At 40.4% G+C, this 19,749-nt stretch overlaps 1 protein-coding gene across 15 annotated transcripts in view; it reads right to left on the bottom strand.

The window, feature by feature from the left end:
- The window catches only part of Chrm3 (cholinergic receptor muscarinic 3), a 474,104-nt gene that overhangs the window by 105,455 nt on the left and 348,900 nt on the right, over window positions 1-19,749 (bottom strand). For 2 of the 15 annotated variants that reach the window (XM_052728170.1, XM_052728167.1), the window contains one exon: window positions 2,901-2,960. The exons of the other annotated variants lie outside the window; for them this stretch is intronic. The gene's annotated coding sequence lies outside the window, so the exon portion shown is untranslated. The remainder of the gene's footprint in view (window positions 1-2,900; window positions 2,961-19,749) is intronic. 15 annotated transcript variants of the gene reach the window in all.

The following is a 19,749-nucleotide window of genomic DNA, read 5'->3' as shown; positions in this document are numbered from 1 at the left end:
GAAAAGGGGATGGGGGTGGGTTGGGGAAGAGGCTGGGGGGGGGAGTGGGAGGAGAGATGTGAGGGGGATCTGTGGTTGATATGTAAAATGAATAAAATTTTTTTAAATAAAAAAATAAAGAAAATACCTTACAGCTGAAAAAAATCTTTAGGGTACATACCTACACATGAATAGTTTTTTTATATCAGGAGATTGGGGGAAAAATGGATACAAGGAATTAATAATCACCTTTGGTCATTAACCAATCCTAGCAAGAAAAGTATATCATCTAGTAATAATTGGGCTGCTTTGTTCTTGTTCCCTGACCTTAAAGAGTTTTGCATTCAACTACGTGCTTTTCTAAAACTTTAGATTATCTTCTTGGGTTTTTCACCTCAAAGCTATTTGATAAAAAACATCTTATTCTAACTTTAAGTTATTTTTAAAGTTTTGTTTCAGCTGTGATACACTCCAAAACCTGTGAACACATCTCCCAACATTAAGGTTAAAAGAATTTAAGCTATGTTCTCTTCTCCTAAACATTTTTTTCCATTACTTTTTCAGTAATACAATTGAAGGACAAAGAAATGGTGTCTTACTAGAGTAATTAGTGTGTTATATGTTGACTTTATTTTGCCTTTGGTTAATCAAAATGAAGTACACTCATTTTGAAGTAGCTGAGATTCAATATCCTTTTCAATAATTCTATTTTGTATTCTTATTTTTGAAATATTTTATTGTCATTTTCATCAATAAATATCATCATACATCTGACAAAAAAAGAATTTAAACTAGCTGGGCTAACTGGGACTCAATTGTTTTTCTTAATCCTTAACCTAAGCCACAGTCTACACGCCTCCTCAATAGAAACTCATGTGTTGTAGCAGTGTGACACACTGCTTGTTTGTAGTTTTAATCATCAAAACTCTAAATTAACATTATTATTATCATTTAGACAGTACAGCTTAGGAAAAAACCATCTTCATAATAATCCACAGGTAAAAATGTTCAGTAGAGCCGGGCGGTGGTGGCGCACGCCTTTAATCCCAGCACTTAGGAGGCAGAGGCAGGCGGATCTCTGTGAGTTCTAGGCCAGCCTGGGCTACAGAGAGAGTTCCAGGACAGGCTCCAAAGCTACACAGAGAAACCTCGTCTCGAGAAAACAAAACAAAACAAAAAAATTGTTCTGTAGAATGGGATGTTTCCATGAGATAAATACACTACATTACAGACAGTGGGAATCTCCCCACAGCCATTCACACTGTGCCAGATCCCAGAGAAGGATGGCAGCAGCAACCATGTAAAGGCACAGCAGAAGCAAAAGACATTCCAGAGTCTGTGGTCTCTGGGTCTGGCCTTGCCTATCTGAGATTCACCCATCAGGGAGTTGACTCCTGGTGGGCTGACACCTTGAACTTTAATTGCCATGTGCTGTTCCTCTGACAAGGCCACTGGCAACTCCTTTAACATACATTCATATGTGTGCCAGGCATGCTTCTATGTGTTAAGAATACAGGAAACAGAGGGAAAGAGATGACTATGTAGAGGAGGGCTTTCAATTACAGCCTCTCTGATAGGCTGTTACTGAGCACAGATGGAAAAGACTGAAGAGTACCCTATGAAGCCAACCACAGAAAGGGCCTTCCCCTCCACAATGGGTAGGCATGGGACTATTGGGTAGCTATTTTCTATGAAATGGAACATTCCCTCCATGAAGAGAAGGAGGAGGAGGGAAACTCACAGGACTCAGGAAGCTCACCAAACTTACAAAGCTCAGAAACTTCCAAGATTCCCAAGACCCATTTCTCAGCTTTGATAAGCAGTGAATGACTGCAGAAAAGAGACTTGACATGGCTGAGCTCCTTGCAAGTTCCACAGGGATCTCCAGGGACACAGTTTTATAAGTTGTCATACATACTAGGGTGGGATTTTTGGTGAAGTAACCCCAGTAAATTCATTGATTTACCAAGCCAGACTTGGGTAAGGTCATTTTTTTAGTCTGTCATCAGTGTTCTATCTGGGGTGAAAAGACATTTGTTCATGTCTCTCCAGGAAAAGTTACACAGTGGGTACACAGTTAACAAGCCAGCCTGGGTAAAGCAGGAAGCCAGTAGATGATTGTAGGTGGTGATGGTGGACAAGCAGGAGGGAACACTGACAGAGGGCATCAGGTCCCTGCAATGGCCATTAATTTCATACAGGAAGTAAACAGGGAAGCCATTATAGCATTTTGATCAGGAGCATCTGAGTGGCATGCTATGGCATGTGTTTCATAAGAATCACTCCAGGTGCCATGGTAAGATCAGGCTGGAGGGACAACACTAGATGAGCCTGTCATCATTAACTCTGGCATGCCTTCCTAACCATGACAGACTCAAACTATGAGCCAAAATAGACCCTTTACCCTCAAGTTGCTCCTGTCAGGTATTTTTGTCATAATATAAAGTATCAAATGCAGCCTGAATGAGGAAAAAACCCAGAAGTGTCAAAAGACAGATAGATGAGTAGGTCATGAGGATGTGAGATTAGCAATCAGATTTCTCAAGTCTGAGTTGTGTGCGAAGCAGACAGCCAAGGAGCTGGATGGGTAATGCATTGCCTCTTTAAGTCCTGAGAATACAGCTTCCCAGTGCCTCACAGGGACAAAAAGGAAGACCCTAAAAATTGCTGCCATGTTCCTGCTTGCTGTGTGCCCCAAAACAGCTTCCCATCACAGGAAATGGCTTCTATATTGCAGTCAAACCATTCCTTTGAATAAACCCAGCTATTGGTTTTAAGTCAGCATTCTATAGCAATAGAGATGATTGGCTTTATTCTTGAAGACATTTTTCAGTGCAGTGAGGGGTTGGGGGAGAGGGTGGGGGAGAGGGAGAGGAAGTGAACAATTCATATAGTTGATTGGTTCATCTCATTTTACTTACACATAGTGATGGGCAAAGTGTCCCAAAGGGTGATCTGGTGGATACTGGGTGCAGGCCTTCCTACAACAACAGAGAGGATGCCTCTAAGAAGAGAGTGGACCAAGGGTTCTGAGCATGGGCATCTACTGAAGCACATACACAAGAACATAGGGGTGCAGGTAACTGCACTGAGCTATACATGAAACTCACAGATGGATTACAGTTTGTATTCCCTACCTATGAATGATATAAGACATGTTATTCTATGCCTACCATCAGGACCTTTAGTGGTTCATGGTCATGTTTATGAGACTTCTACCCTTTAATAAGTGTGGTCTTTCTTTCCTCTGTGATAAATATGTAAACACTGGTTTCTTACATCCCCCTTTTGCCTCTGTGAGTTCTCTCCACTTTACTTCATAATTATTCTTAGTTTCTGTCTTCAGTTCTCATGGGAACACTGAAGTACAGAGGAGAGGGAAAACATCTAAACACCAACACTGTGGGGAAGGGCAATTGCATTGCTCTTTCACAAGGATGAACTTCAGTCATTTAACGCAAATGTGCTCAAAGCAGAGACAGGAGGGAAGGGCCTAGAGTGACCCAGGACAGCAGTGGGATAATCAGCACTTAGAGTTTCTTTGATGAATTTGGAAGTGTGCTTAGCCAAAGGACGTCAAGAAATGTGTTTCCTGAGCCAGAACATCAAAGTCGCCAAACACAATGTAAAAATATCATAATAAACTCACCTTCATTTTATCCTTGGGGAGGCCACAGTATTTATATCCAGCTCAGACTAAGGTGAATCGATCAGACCTTATGTGCTGAGCATGTTAAGTGCCAAAAGAGTAAGAAAATAGTTGCAAAATACTATACTCATGAATCTCAAAAGAGAATTTCTTGTCCGCAAATGTAGGGTGGTCAACTTTCAATGAAAATTAATCTATTCAGCATTTTCTAATTTTTGAATTGGTAGTAAGTAAGCCCACCAAGCAGCACAGTGTTATTGTAGGCAATTAAAGCTCTTTACAGGAGGAGGTAATATAATGAAGACATTAAGAGAAGTCTTTATTCGTGCATCCATCTTTATTCTGAAATGGAGACTTGTTACTGTCCATCTCCATCATGTGTTTGCACGGTTCACAAGGGCTGAAAAAACACCAAACTCACATTCTGTGAATGAATCTGCTCCACAGAGATTAGTTGGAAAGCATCCCCAGAGTCACTGAGGTAAATCACAGCATGGAGGGTGAGCAGAAAGCAGCTGTACAAGTCAGTCTTAATGCAACTGATGAACCCAGGTTCAAGTTACAGTCATCAAAGGCATACAGCAATAGTGTGAGTCTGGAATGTCCTACAAGGACAATATATTAAAGGCATAGCCCTCACCTTGAGGTTATGGGAGTGTGGTGGGTAACACCACCAGGAGTTTGCCTTTGAAGGGGATGGGAGGCACCCAGCCTCTCCTTTCTCTATTTAACTTCTTGGCTGCTCAGAGAGACAGCTTCTGCTGTGATAGGTCAAATGCCCAAAGCAACAGGGTCATGTGACCAGGGACTTCAGCTCCTGAAACCATGAGCCAAATAATCTGTTCTTGCTTTTGTTTATCCCAGACACTTTGTCACAGTGACACACAGTTGACTTACACACTTACGTTTTCTTGGCAAATCTGAAAACATTATTTTGAAGAATCATCAATAAAATGCCACTTACACACATTTACTTTAAAATAAAATTACAGGTACAGACTATCAATTATTCTGCACTAAATTCCATGTCACTCTGCTTTTAAAATGCCTTGAAAGAAATCAAAAGGTCTCCAGTATGTTTACATGAGAGAAATGAATATTTTCTAAACTTCAATAAAAAAAGACCTGGTTGCAGTGTCAGGTGTGGTGGTGTATGCCTTTAATCCCAGTACCTGGGAAGCAAAGGTAGGGAGATTTGTATGAGTTTGAGGCTAGTGTGGTCTACACAGTAAGTTCTCCATCAGTCAGGTCTACATAGTGAGACCCTGTCTTTAAAAAAAGTGACTGTGACAGAGAATGTACTACTTTCTTTCATATAAAGAAGCAAAATAATAATTATAAATTATAACAATTATAATTAATAGAATTTTATAGTAATTATAATTATAATAATTATACTTAATTTTGGTATTATTAGAAATACTGTAAATGTTTTTAACCTTAATAGTTCGCAAATATAAGGTAATGAATGGACTAATGGCCTATTCTCATGCATGACGTTGGCACTTGGGGAAGCTTTCCAATGTTATATATTTCTAGAGACAGATTGAGTAGTCTTGCTGTAGTTAGTATCTGGTTGATGTGTGTTTACCAAAGGCTCACATGCTGGAAGCCTGGAGTCACTTAGATGATGTGGAAGACAATGGAATGGGTGGGGTTTAATGCCAGGTAACTTGGTCATAGGTGGTGCTGCCCTAAGAAGAGGTCCATGCTGGTCTTGAGGTAAGCAACAGCCCCTGAGAGAGTGAATTATTATATAAAGCTCTACTTCTGCTCTCCTGCCTTCGTTGTCCATTTATGTTCTCCCCTCTCTTTTCTTCCCTCTCCTTTACGCTCTCTATCATGATGTGATGTGGTTCAGTGGAGGAAGGGGAGCGCTTACCACAGTCAGGGCCATGACATTTGGACTTATAGTTTTTAAAACAGAAAGCTGTGAAAAACTCTTTTCTTCATAACTTATCTAGCCTTAGGATAAGCAACAGAGAGAGCGCTAATCCAAGTGTCTCCCTTGCCCATCATTGGTACCTCAGTACACTGATAGACACACAGAAGACACTCAATAACTTGAAACAAACGACAGGGAAAGACAAGGAAGGAGAAAGGACACAGGACTTGGATGTTTTTCCTATTAGCTTTGATTTTCTATGGGACTTAGAGAACAGAGGTTGGGTAACACCAGAGCTGTGGGCAGCAGTATCTGTGGAGGCTCTGTAGGGACAGGAGAGAGAGACAGAGTGGGGCAGGGGGACTCTGCTTCTCAAGGAACTCTGCTTTGTCTTTTAAACTCATGCTTGAAGTAAGATTCATAAACCCACATGCCAGCATTTACAGACGAATGTGCACATTATTAAACACTTTCTTGTAGCTGCTGTCAGCTGCTGACGTTATGGATTTACCACTTTGTCTCTTTACACAACTCAGAGTCTATTTCCTGTTTTCTTATCATCTTAGTGCCCATCAAATGAATCCTGCCCCTCCTCTCCCACCTCTCTTGCCTTTTATCCTTTTGCTCTCCTCCTTCCCTGCCTTATTTACTTATTTAGCTGAATTTAGTGTGTGTGTGTACATGTTCTCAGATGATGGTGTGGAGGTCAAAGGACAACTTGTGAGGAGTTGGTTCTCTCCTTCAATCATGTGAGTTCTGGGCATCAAACTCAGGATGCAGGTCTTTAGGCTTCGCCACAAGCACTTTCACCACTGAGCCATCCTACCTGCCCACCTTTCCTCTTTTCATCCCTCTTTCCTCCCTGTCCCTTTTCTATCCCTCTCTCTCCCTTCTATGTTTCCATTTTTATCCTCCCATCACTTTCTCCCCTTTGTCTTTCCCTTTTCTGCCGTCACTCCCTCCCTCCCTCCCTCCCTCCCTCCCTCCCTTCCTCCCTCCCTCCCTCCCTTTCTCCCTCATCCCACCTCCCTCTTTCCTTCTCTTTTGCCCACCCCCTTCCTCCTGCCCTTCCTTTTGTCCTTCCTTCCACCCTTCCTCCTTCCTTCCTCTCAAGCTTTCTGATCCGCCAGCAACTGGACGGTATATCGTCCCAGTTTATGATCTTCCAAGGTGAAGCTAGTCTCAGGACAACAGGGAAAATGGCTCATTGTACCTCATGGGTCAGAAAAGAAAATTGATGAACAAACCAGAATTGCTCACTGTAGCATTTCTACAGCCACCAACGATGCAGAGACACCCAGATCCATGCCTGTTTCCCCTTTCCCTGCTCAGCAGATCTGCTAATGATATTACTGTGCTTGCCCTACAGTCCTCCTTAGAGAAATTGCTATTGATCTTGACAAGCCGTGGACATGTTGTTCTTTTCCTTGGGGGCAGATTCTTGCAGATGGTTTGTGATATATTTTGTTATATTTTACTAATAAAAAGGCAATCCAAAACAGGGCTTCTACCTTTAACTGTTGTGTAATTCACTGAACATATTCTTTGGACTAGTTCTCATGAAACTGAACTTGCTCACCGTATGATGACAGAGTAGATGGGATGTTATGCTGACAACAACTCAATAATGCTTTGTTGTCTTTGCTTGCATTGTGTTTGTGCTCTAGTGGGTTAATGGGTTTGGAAACTCCTATTCTGTGCAGAAGGTCAGGGCAATTATCTTCTACTCTCAGGTCTGTGAATGGCCTTGTGGTTGTTTGTGCTGAGGTTTCCAAATTTGCTAAGAAGAGCAAGGACACAGTCCTACACCCCTAGTGCTGAGAATAAATCCAGGGCCTCATCCACACTAGGCAAGAGCTCTGTTACCTACTATGTCCTTAGTCCTAGGATGCAGAAATAAATAACCCTCAAAACAGTAGTGAGGAGTCTGAAAAATGGAATTAATTCTGCATTTAACCCATGTGACTGGGAAGCTGGTGTTCTTGGAATATTAGTCATGGTGGGTGGCCTGTTTCACACTATTTACACATGGTCTAAGACAAGTTTATGTTCAGATTAATTTCTCTTTCCTTCTGCAACAACATTTTGGAGGCTCTGTTGTTACTAAACATGGTCTAAGCTCTGTGCAGTGGGACATGGGCAGAAGGAATGTGTACAGGTCTGAGATGGGGCCACAGTGTTCCCTCACAGCACTATCTTGCATGCTTTCTCCTCCTTTAAGGCTTTCAGATGAACTTGGAAATTTGACCAAGGAGGAACTGCCACTTGACCCACCACTCTGAGAAGAGTTGCCTGACCAGGATGACTCAAAGACTCTTACATAAGGAAAACATAAGCCAATACTAAACATCAGCTATCTCAGCAAGACTCATTAGAATTGATGAACATTTGATACTCCCCCAGTGAGTTAGAGTACCATAGAAGGCGCTTTACAAAGAATGATGTTCTCTCTGTTGAATTGACATGTATGGCATAGTCTTTCATTCCGGGTTATCATTTGAAATGTGAATTTGCTCAATAAGACTTTCAAAACAGGCCTTAGAGTAGATCTGAGTGAAAACTGATAGCCACATGAAGTGTACCTGAAACTAAAACAGGAACTGTAGGGCTGGAGGGATAACTCATCAATAAAGTGCTTGCTCCGCAGCCATGAGGACCTGTGTGTGATCCCACAGAATGTAAGGTAGAAAAGGAAGAGCTGGGTGTGGTGATGTAATAAGGAAGTGGGGACAGATGACCCCTCAAGGTCACTGGCCAGCCAGCTTAGCATAGTTGGTGAGTTCCAGACCAGAGAGAGACACTGTCTCAGAAAACAAAATGGATCGATTCTAAGGAATGGCAGCTAAGGTTTTCCCCTGGCCTCTTCATGCATGTACAGGAACACTCTTACACGTGTGGATCTGTACAGATGTAATCACAGGTACATGCATACATATATGCACATACATACACTCACACATACAAAAATCTCACAAAATGTAAAAACAAAAGTTTCATTACTCAAGTTCTCTTGATTTCTAATTTTTCTATTTGTCCCAGATGAAGATTTCAGGGTAAGAAAAACACTATGGCTTGATTTAAGAATTACAGGTAAATGACTCTTCTTATCAATAGTGTATTTATCTATACCCACATATTGTTTCATTCAGTCTCTATTCAAGCATTGAGATACACAGGATTCGCTTTACATGTGAGAAAACTGTGACTACTGTGTGAAGACATGACCTCAGATCAGACCACTTGTGAAAACCAGAGCTGGAGAATGAAGCGCTCTGGACTGATTATCAAGTTTATTACGAGTCCTCTGAAACAGTCATTCCTTCTTCCTCTCAGCATGGACCCACTGGGCAAGACCGGAACCTTTCCTACTCCTGCCCCACCTTGAACTACCTGAAGCCCTTGTGAACAGCCGTGCTTCCTGACATCTCTTTCTTTTTATCTTGGCTTTCTCAAGAATCTAGATTTTTGACTTTTCTTGCAGTTGGAAACTCTTTTCCTGGCTTCTGAGCGATGATACTCTTCTGGTTTCTCCACGCTTTGCCAGCTTCCTTCAGTCTTCTGCACGGCCTCTAATTTGTACTGATTGCCAAGCCTCCATCTGCAGTCCATAGAGTCCTTGTGCCAGATGGGGGTAGCTTTATCCAAACTGCCTGAATCCACAATACCACCAGCCACCTCGAGGAAGAATTCTCTCTGAAAATTAGATGACTCCAGAATTCCAGCTGGGGCTCTTCAGCTTGGTGGATACCATGATTTTATGCCTGGCATTTCAGATCCAGAGTTCCAAACACCAAACTCATCATAGTTCCATCCTTTCTAGCCTGTCTTTCTGAATTCTCTGTTTTTTTTTTAATTTTTATTTATTTATTATTTATTTATTTATTTATTTATTTATTAGCAGTTTGATTTTCTCTCAGTTATGTATTTCATATTACATGAAAATAGGTCAACTAATCAGATAACTAGTTGTAATTTTAAAGGTTTGTTATTGTTGTTGTTTCTTTTTTCTTTTTTTAAAAAATTTTATAATTTAATTTAATTTTACATATCAGCCACGGATTCCCTTGTTCTCCCCCCTCCCATGGCTCCCCTCCCGCCTTTCCCCCAGCTCATCCTCCATTCCCATCTCCTCCAGGGCAAAGACTCCCCTGAGGATTGAGTTCAACCTGGTAGATTCAGTCCAGGCAGGTCCAGTCCCCTCCTCCCAGGCTGAGCTAAGTGTCCTTGTATAAGCCCCAGGTTTCAAACAGCCAACTCATGCACTGAGTACAGGACCCGGTCCCACTGCCTGGATGCCTCCCAAACAGATCAAGCTAATCAACTGTCTCACTTATCCAGAGGGCCTGATCCAGTTGGGGGCTCCTCAGCTATTGGTTCATAGTTCATGTGTTTCCATTCTCCATTCGTTTGGCTATTTGTCCCTGTGCTTTATCCAACCTTGGTCTCAACAATTCTCGCTCATACAAACCCTCCTCTTTCTTGCCAATTGGACTCATGAAGCTCCACCTGGGGCCTGGCCGTGGATCTTTGCATCTGGTTCCCTCAGTCATTGGATGGGGTTTCTAGCACACAATTAGGGTGTTTGGCCATCCTATCACCAGAGTAGGTCAGTTCGGGCTGTCTCTTGACCATTGCCACAATAGCCACAAATGATATAAAATACCTTGGGGTAACACTAACCAAGCAAGTAAAGGACCTATATGACAAGAACTTTAAGTTCCTGAAAAAAGAAATTGAAGATGTCAGAAAATGGAAAGATCTCCCATGCTCATGGATAGGCAGGATTAACATAGTAAAAATAGCAATCTTACCAAAAGCAATCTACAGATTCAATGCAATCCCCATCAAAATACCAACACAATTCTTCACAGACCTGGAAAGAATAATATTCAACTTCATGTGGAAAAACAAAAAACCCAAGATAGCCAAAAGAATCCTGTACAATTCTCTGTGTTTTATAATAGTTACTTTTTTTTCATGGCTGTGATAAAATGCCTGACAGAAATGACTTAAGAGAAGATAGATTTGTATTGGCCCATAGTTTCACATAATGTAGTCCACAGTGATGGGGAGAACATGGCAGGACAGCTTGGTCTGAGGTGGTGGGAGCTTCTGTCCATGGCGTCTCATATCTTAGTTGGTTCAGGGAACAAAGAGGTCTGACAGGAACCAGAGATGGATATGAAGGTTGCCTGTCACTAACCTGTGTCTGCTAATTAGGGCCTCTACCTTGAAGGTTCCAAAAATTTCCAAAATAGTAGTACTCACTAAAGACTAAGTTTTGACACAGGAGCCTGTAGGGGGACATTTTTAGATTTAAACTGTTAGATGTATGAAAGCCATACCTACAGGCAGATCATAGCTTTGATTCCCCTGCCATGCTTTTCCATTACTACATCCAGTAATTAGTCATCTGGACTCCTGTGTATCCCCTGCAATCACTTCTATGTGAAAGCCAAAGTGGATTTTAAGAAGTATAAACCCCAGCACCAAATTCATTTGCATAACACTCTCCAATGGCTTGCTTTATCCTCAGCGTCCCCAGTTTAGTGACAAGACATTTCACTGCCTGACATTCTTCCCCCAATTTTTCTCCAGCCTTCTGTTTGTTGGGTTCTTGTCCTGCCTTCCACTGTGTGCCTGATTTCCTAATGCTGCCACAAAAGAGCTGTTCTCCTAGCATCACAGGTGATAGTCTAACAGCACCACATACAGGGCAATCTTGCCTGCCTGGAACCTCCTACAGTCTGTGGCAGAGATTTTCTGTGAAGATCCCTTGAACACAACTCCATTTAAACAACTGTCACCAGGCACTAACTATCCTTCCTGTTTGAGATACTGTGACAAGACAACTCAGATTAACTCAACTTCAAGGACAAACACTGAGATATGTAAGTCAGAACACCCCAAACCCTTTGTGTGGCCCCTTTGTAAATTATTTACCCTGGCAGGGTCTTAGTTTCCTTACCTATAAGATGGGGTACTAATGGTATTCATCCCATCATATTACTTTGGGGGTTAAATGAGAACATACATGTAATGTGTCAGAATGGTACTAGGGTGGGCAGTGAGATGGCTCAGTGGGAAGGCCCTTGCTGTGCAAGCCTAAAGACCTGAGTTTGATTCCAGAACGCACAATGGAAGGAGAGAACTCACTCCTGAAAGTGGACTCTGACTTCTGCCCCATTCCCGGTGATAAATGAATAAAATTAGAGTGGTAATTGGCAAATAGTGTTTTGTGACAGTGACCATTAGGATTTGCATTTGTCTCACCCTAGCTTTGCACCAGGGAGAGAAGACAGTAATAAAAGAAATTCTAGACAGGTACAGGAGGGAGCACTTTTATGATTGGCTTTAAAAATAAATAAAATCAGATTTTTTTCTTGACTAAACTAATATCCTTTCCTCTTGAAATTAAATGGATGTCAAGAGAACCATAGGCTATTGCTATTGCAGAGGAAGTAGCACCAAGTAACTGAAAAAGAGCTGGTTAATGTCTAGGTAGAGCATCTGCAACAGGGAACCTGGGATGATATGGTTACGATGTTAGATTGGCCAGTGCTGTGAATGCAACATGACTTGGCCAGTAGGATGCTCCCCGCCCCACGCACACACGCCCATATGCAGTACAACATGATCTTCTGTCCATATACACAAAGAAAGGACCTCTGCTCCTTTCCTAAGGGAGAATCCCAAGCCTCAAAGCAGCAAGGTTTCCAAACCAAACCATTCTATGAAGATGAAAACAAAAGCCAGAGCCTATTGCTGGCAGTGGTTTTGAACACTCACTTCAGTCAGCCTGTTTTTAAAAATCAGAGAACTAGCCTTTGTCAATCTCAGCTATTTCTAGCCTTAGAAGAGTCATCCAAGAAAAAAAAATAAACTGAGAAATATGTAAAGCATTCGCAGAGGTAACAAGAAGCTAAATAGAGGCAGCAGGAAACTAGACAGAGCTAACAAGAAACTAGACAGAGCTAACAAGAAACTAGACAGAGCTAACAAGAAACTAGACAGAGCTAACAAGAAACTAGACAGAGCTAACAAGAAACTAGACAGACAGAGCTAACAAGAAACTAGACAGAGCTAACAAGAAACTAGACAGAGCTAACAAGAAACTAGACAGACAGAGCTAACAAGAAACTAGACAGAGCTAACAAGAAACTAGACAGAGCTAACAAGAAACTAGACAGACAGAGCTAACAAGAAACTAGACAGAGCTAACAAGAAACTAGACAGAACTAACAAGAAACTAGACAGAACTAACAAGAAACTAGACAGAGCTAACAAGAAACTAGACAGAGCTAACAAGAAACTAGATAGAGCTAACAAGAAACTAGATAGAGCTAACAAGAAACTAGACAGAGCTAACAAGAAACTAGACAGAGCTAACAAGAAACTAGACAGAGCTAACAAGAAACTAGACAGAGCTAACAAGAAACTAGACAGAGCTAACAAGAAACTAGACAGAGCTAACAAGAAACTAGACAGAGCTAACAAGAAACTAGATAGAGGCAACAAGAAAGACAAAAAGAAGGAAGGAGGGAAGAGAAAGAAAATAAAATGGAAATAAGGATGAGATGGAGGGAGGAAAAGAGAAAGAATGGAAAGGGAGGATGGAGAGCAGTCCCACACAGAAAGAAGAAAGCAGAAAGAAAGCATGAACATCGAGGACATCAATGAGCCATTCAAATTAAAAACCAACAGTCTGTGTGGTCTCCATGGACTCAACAGAAAGCCAGGGTCTGCACAATTTTTTTTCTAGTTTTAAATCTTCAAATGCCTATCTCAACTAAATTTCATAGTGCATTTCAAGTGATGCAGTTGTCACAACCCATAACTGAACTTCAAGATGTCAAATAACCACATATGAAGGGATCTAAATGAAATCACCAAATAATGGGGGAGACCACACTGGCCATCTCTTGTCATTCAGTGAAGCTTCCAATATTGAGAATGGGTTACAACTAATTGAGTTGTTGGCCAAAGGGGTCCCATAGGAATCCCCAAACAACACAGGATGTTGCCAAAATAGCAGCAACAAAAATAGATAAATAGGTTGCCTTTTACAAACCGATATCAAGGCCCCATCACTGAAGACAACACTGACATAACCCATTGACCATGGAGAGGTCTAGCTGGTGCCTACACAGAACCTTCAGCTCTATGCGCAAGTGTCTTTGTATGGGAAGGGACTCTGTACACTACCAAAAGAGAAACGTAAACACCAGCCCAGTCACAAACCCTTTGATCTACAATGATGTCCTACCTGTAAGATATGCTGATGTCAGATCAACTAATGCAAAGGTTGTGAGAGTAACCAACTGAAATCTGATTTTACTGAAGGCCCATTCTACGAGATAGAACCCATATCTGATACTGCTTGGGTGACCAAGAACCTGAGGCTAGATAGCCCAGGAACCTAGGATAAAACCAAATAATAATGTTTTAAAAACAGACAAACTAACAAAAAAACCAAAAATAAAACTAAAACCTTATAGCAATAAAATGACTCCTATTAACATTCTTCTATACACACAGAGTAGGCTGCACACCCAGAGGGAGATAGGTTACAGAAAACCAACTCAATGGCACCTTTGGAGGTTCTTTGTCTCATAATGTTATGTCATGACTTTGAAAACAAATTACCTTATTTTTAAGTTTTTATTAATTTAATATATATATATATATATTACTTTACAAGTACTTTGCATATATACTATGGCTTCCATTTGGTGTTTTATGGGATTCTTGAATGTGAGAAAGATTGGGTCTCTGCATCTGTATCTGTTTCTTGTGCTTTTTTTTGGGGGGGGGCTCTTTTCCTTCTGTTTGTTTGTTTTGTCCTATCCTGATGTATTAGTTTTTGCTTTATTACATTATATTTTGTTTTATTGCTGTCACTTAGAAGCCTGCTTATTTTCTCATGGGAGACAGAAAGGGGGGCGGATCCAGATGGGAGGGGAAGTGTGGAGGAACTGGGAGGAGTAGAGAGAAGGGAGAATTCATAATCAAGATATATTATGTGAGAGGAAAAAGCTATTTTTAATAAAAAAAGAGAACTCAAGCTTCCTTTCTCACTGTCCACAAAATGAAGTCAAATAATGGGGTTTTATGTTTCCTACCTCCTATTTATAAAAAATTTATAAAAATTCCAAAGACTCCATATAAATACAATTTATATGGATTTAAGTCAGAGTTCACCTTTAATAATGGGCCAGAGGATGCTGGCCCTGAACCTCTTGGCTTACAGAGGAGCCATCACACTGCACAGGGTGGATGGCTTCCCTCTGTCTCTCTGATTCTATTTATGCCCAGATCTCAGAATTCTGCAGCAGGAGCTTCACGTCTTACTCAGAGGTTGCAAAACTGGCAAGCTTGGGTGGTGGAAATATCACCAAGTCAGCAAATTGACAGATGGCAGATTGGAAAGATAGCAAAGGACTGAAGAGACAATGGAAATGCCAGACAACTGTGGGGTGTAATGCAGATAAGTTTTAATTAACAATTTGGTATGCAAATCCAGTAAGCAGGAGGAAAAGACAAAATTGAAATCACTGAAAAATAGAACTGGAAGGGACATTAGAAATCACATAATTGGGGTGAGGAGACTTGGTGTATAAGGATGCTTGCTGGACAAACAAGCAGACCTTAGTTCAAATCCCTAGCACTCACTTGTTAAAAAAAAAAAGCCAGACATGGCCACACATGCCTGTAATCCCAGTTTTGAAGAGTGGTGACAGATGGATTCAGGGAGCTCACTGGCCAGTCAGCTTAGCTGAAACACTGAGCTTCCAGTTCAGTGAGACACCATGCCCTAAAACTAAGGTAGAGAGCCATGGAAGAAGACGTCTGCCATCTCTCCCTGGCATCTGCATGGATGCATGCTGGCACAGCACCTCCATGCACACATGTAAATACCACTCCACATACACATTAAACAATTCCTTTATTTATCTACTCTTACAAGATATCAAGGGAAAGAAAGATTTCGAGCACCTCAAATGATTTCCATCACTGTATTTTTCTATTAAGTTAATTAAGTTGTTGAAAACCTAAATGAATAAAAATAACAATCAGAAACCACAGAGAAAAGTAATCATTTCAGAGAAGGAATAAATAAAGGGAAAAGTTTTCATTTTATTTCTTAAATGATCAACAGATGGCAGTTTGTAGAATATATTAATAGCAAAAACACATTGATGATTATAGATAAAGCCTAAGTAAAATGAATAGCAGTGATATATTGATGTGCTTGTTTCATAAGGAACTTATACAACTGTGCTGTGTTATGGTGATGGAGTGATAGCGGAAAGAGAACTCAGATAAGCTGTCAATGTATTTTAAACTTTTGGGCAAACAATAAAAAAAGAGGCACAACTGGTATGCTAAGGAAGGAGAGAAAATGAGATCAGCTATTCAACTAAAGTCACAGAAGATTCAACGAAAAGATGAGACAAAAACAGGAACAAAGAAGGAGAGCAACAACAATCAGGGTGTCTGTGTTAATTTAAAATAGAGGAGAGCTCAGAGCAGGAAAAGGCCTTATGGAGCAAGAGTGACATCACATAGCGACAAAGGGTCCATTCTCCAAGAAGACATAACAATGCAACTACTAACAGTGCATCAAAATACATAAAGCAAAAGCTTATAGATGAATCCAGTGCTGTAGTTAAAAACCATGACATTTTACATCAGAATAAACAGACACAGCATGAAGAAAAATAATCACATACAGAGTAGTACTAAAAATACTATAAATCAAAGTGGATATAACAGACACTATCCTTCTTCACACAACAACAGCAGAATATACAGTTTTCCAGCTCAGATGGAATCATCTTCAAGATAAAGCACTGTGTGAGCCATAAAACACACCTTAACAGATGTACACACACACATATGCACATGCACATGCACATAACCCTTGGCTGGGGAGATGGCTCAGTGATTAAGGGCATACACTTCTCTCATAGAGGACATGAATTGGGTTCCCAGCACCCATGTTGGGCAGCTCACAACTTCTTGTAACTCCAGCTTCAGGGCTCTCTTCTGGCCCCCACAGGCACCTGTACTTATGTGTACATATTAATCCCACATATACACATAATCAAAATATTTTAAGAAGAAATGTATATGCATACAGTGTATGGTTATATAATCGTACAATTACTATTATCAGGTCACTATATGGTTCAACTAGAAATAAGCAACAGAATTATGGCTGAAAACCTCTAAACAATTAGAAGCTAAACAGTACACCTTTAAATAGCACATGACTAGAGAAGAAATAACAGAAGAAAAAAATTAAGAAAATGTCAAACTAAATGAAAACAAACATATTACTTTATTAAAGTTTGAGGGATGTGGGAAATCAGTTCTAAAAGGGAAATTATGTAAACTGCACATATTAGAAGAGGTAGAATCAATAATCTAAGCTTCTACTTTAGGAAAATAGGAAGATCAAAACAAAAGCAAATAGAAATAAATAATACAGAAACCAGGAAATCAATAGAGAAAATCAACAAAACCTAAATCTGGTTCCTTTTAAATGGCCAGTAAAATCAGTATGTCTCTAGTCAAGTTAACTAATGAATGAATGGGAGATTTACTTCTATCAGGAGTAGCTGAAGAGAAACAGCCATAGATACCATATACATTAAAGGGATAGTGAAGTAATATTATTAACCCTCATGTGCCTACACATTTGATAATTTAAACAAACTGAGTACAAATTAGCAAAAGCCCTATCTGGCAAAATTCACAAAAGGAAGAACAAGTGAAGGCTACAATCCACAGCCCCAGAGAAGCTAGGTAACAAGGAGAACCCTAAGAGGGATGCATGGGTCACCTTGGAAAGGGGAAATAGATGAGATCTCCTGGGTAAAGTGGGGGTGGGGGGTTTGAGGAGAGGGGATAGGGGATGGGAACATGAGGGATCAGGATGGCCAAGTTGGGGGAGGGACAGAGAGGGAGAGCAATGAAAGAGCTATCTTGATAGAGGGAGCCATTATAGAGTTAGGGAGAAACCTGGTGCCAGGGAAACTCCCAGGAATCTATGATGATCCCAGGTAAGACTACTAGCAATAGTGGAGAGGGTGCCTGAACTGGCCTTCTGTAATCAGATTGGTAACTACTCTAATTGTCATCATAAAACATTCATGGAGTAACTGATCAAAGCAGATGTAGAGATCCACAGTCAAGCACTGGGCCGAGCTCTGGGAGTCAAGTTGAAGAGAGGGAGGAGGGACTATATAGGCAAGGGGGTGTGGTGGTGTCAAGATCATAACAGGAAAATCCACAGAGACAGCTGACCTGAGCTCACGAACTCTAGACGAACACCTAGGGAGCCTGCATGGGACCGACTTAAGCCCTCTGCATGTGGGTGACAGTGGTGTAGCTTGGTCTTTTTGTAGCCCCTAGCAGTGGGACCAAGATCTGTCCCTGGCACATGAGCTGACATTTTGGAACCTATTCCCTATGGTGGGATGCCTTGCTCAGTCTGAATGCAGGGGGAAGGGGCCTCAACTTGGTATGCCATGCTTTGTTGATTCCCATGGGAGGCCTTACCCTTTCTGAGGAGTGGATGGGGGAGTAGAAAGGAGGTGGAGGGAGGGAAGAGGATGAGAGGGGGGAGGGGAAACTGTGGTTGGTATGTAAAATAAATAAAAAAATTTAATAAAAAAAAGAACAGGTGAACTGAATAGGCTTGTATCTATGAAAGAAACAGAAATATAATTAATGAGCCTTCAAAACAGAAAGTACCAACTCAGATGTACTCACAAGTGGATTCTAGCAAACATTTAAGAAAAATTATTCCAGTACTCTACAATGTCTTTCAGAGGACAGAAGCAGAAGGGAATACAAACTCATTCTACAGAACTAACATTTCCCTTATAAAAAAAGAAAAAACCCTACAGGCCAGTATCTCTTAGACATTATGCATAACATTGTACAAGAAAATATTAGCAAACTAAATTAGTATAGGAAAAGAATATATCATGTTGGAGTATGATTTATACTAGGTATTCAAGGTGACTTCAACATTTGAAAATCAACTAATGTAATTTCACATCTTTCACATTAAAAACATCTTAGTAAACTAGGAAGAAATGGAGGAACTTCTTTAATTTGTTATATATATGTATATATCAAGAATATATATAATATACTTGATAGAAACAAGAAGCTTTCCCATCAACATAGGAACACAGAAAGGGCATCTCTTCTTGCCACAGTTTTTTGATATTGCATTAGAAGTTTTGGCTAGGATAATACATTTAAAAAATAAAAGGGATATTGACTAGGAAGGGTGAAATATAACTAGTTATTTACAGATGGCAATAGCATCTATACAGACATCATACAAGAATAAATACAAAAAACCCTGAAAAAAACAAAAAAAATATGCCAAACCCTGACTTCCTGGAATTAATATGTGATGATATCAAGGTTGTAGGATATATGTTTAATGTACAAAAGTAAATCAATGTTTTCCTGTATCAGCAACAGATAAGCAAAATTTAAAATAAAAATACAATAGCATCTATATTAGGACCTACCCCCAAATGAAATACTTAGATGTCAATTTAATAAGATATACAAGATCTGCATGGAGAAAACAACAAAACCCCAGCGAAAGATACCAAAGAAGAAGGAAGTAGATGGAGAAACAGTGCATGCTCAGGTCCAGGAACTTCCATCATGTCCAGAAGTTGCTTCCTAACTTCATCTATAAAATCAACACAATCCCAATAAAAATCCCTCAACATTATTTGGTGTAAAAAGAAAGCCACTAATTCCATATTGTACATGGAGAAGCAAAAGACACAGAAGAGCCAATACAAGATTGAAGAAGAAGAATGCTTATTGAAAGCTACAGTCATCATGGCATCACAATGATAGTGGAGACACAAATGAACCGATGGAACAGAATAGAGAAGTCATGAGTGGGCTCACAGAAATATAGCCATCTGATTTTTGAAAGGAAGACATGGACAAGTTGCAAGTGCACATTCCTGAATGAAAGAGGTCAACCTGAAAAAGCTACACATGATGCAGTTATCAACTACATGACACCCTGGATAAAGAAAAACCATAGAGAATAACAAACATCTATGGTTTCCTGTTGTGGGATATTATTTTAAGATTTGTTACATTTATTTAGGCTGTGGAATATTTGTTTAATGATGCAATGATATGTTACATTCTTTTATGTTGTATTTGCTTAACTCTGTGA

The sequence above is a fragment of the Peromyscus californicus genome, unplaced genomic scaffold (assembly GCF_007827085.1).
Source record: "Peromyscus californicus insignis strain IS unplaced genomic scaffold, ASM782708v3 Scaffold_8__1_contigs__length_139910024, whole genome shotgun sequence".
In the NCBI taxonomy this organism is placed as follows: domain Eukaryota; kingdom Metazoa; phylum Chordata; class Mammalia; order Rodentia; family Cricetidae; genus Peromyscus; species Peromyscus californicus.
Note: the sequence above shows the minus strand (reverse complement) of the source record. Positions and strands in the feature narration are given on the sequence as shown.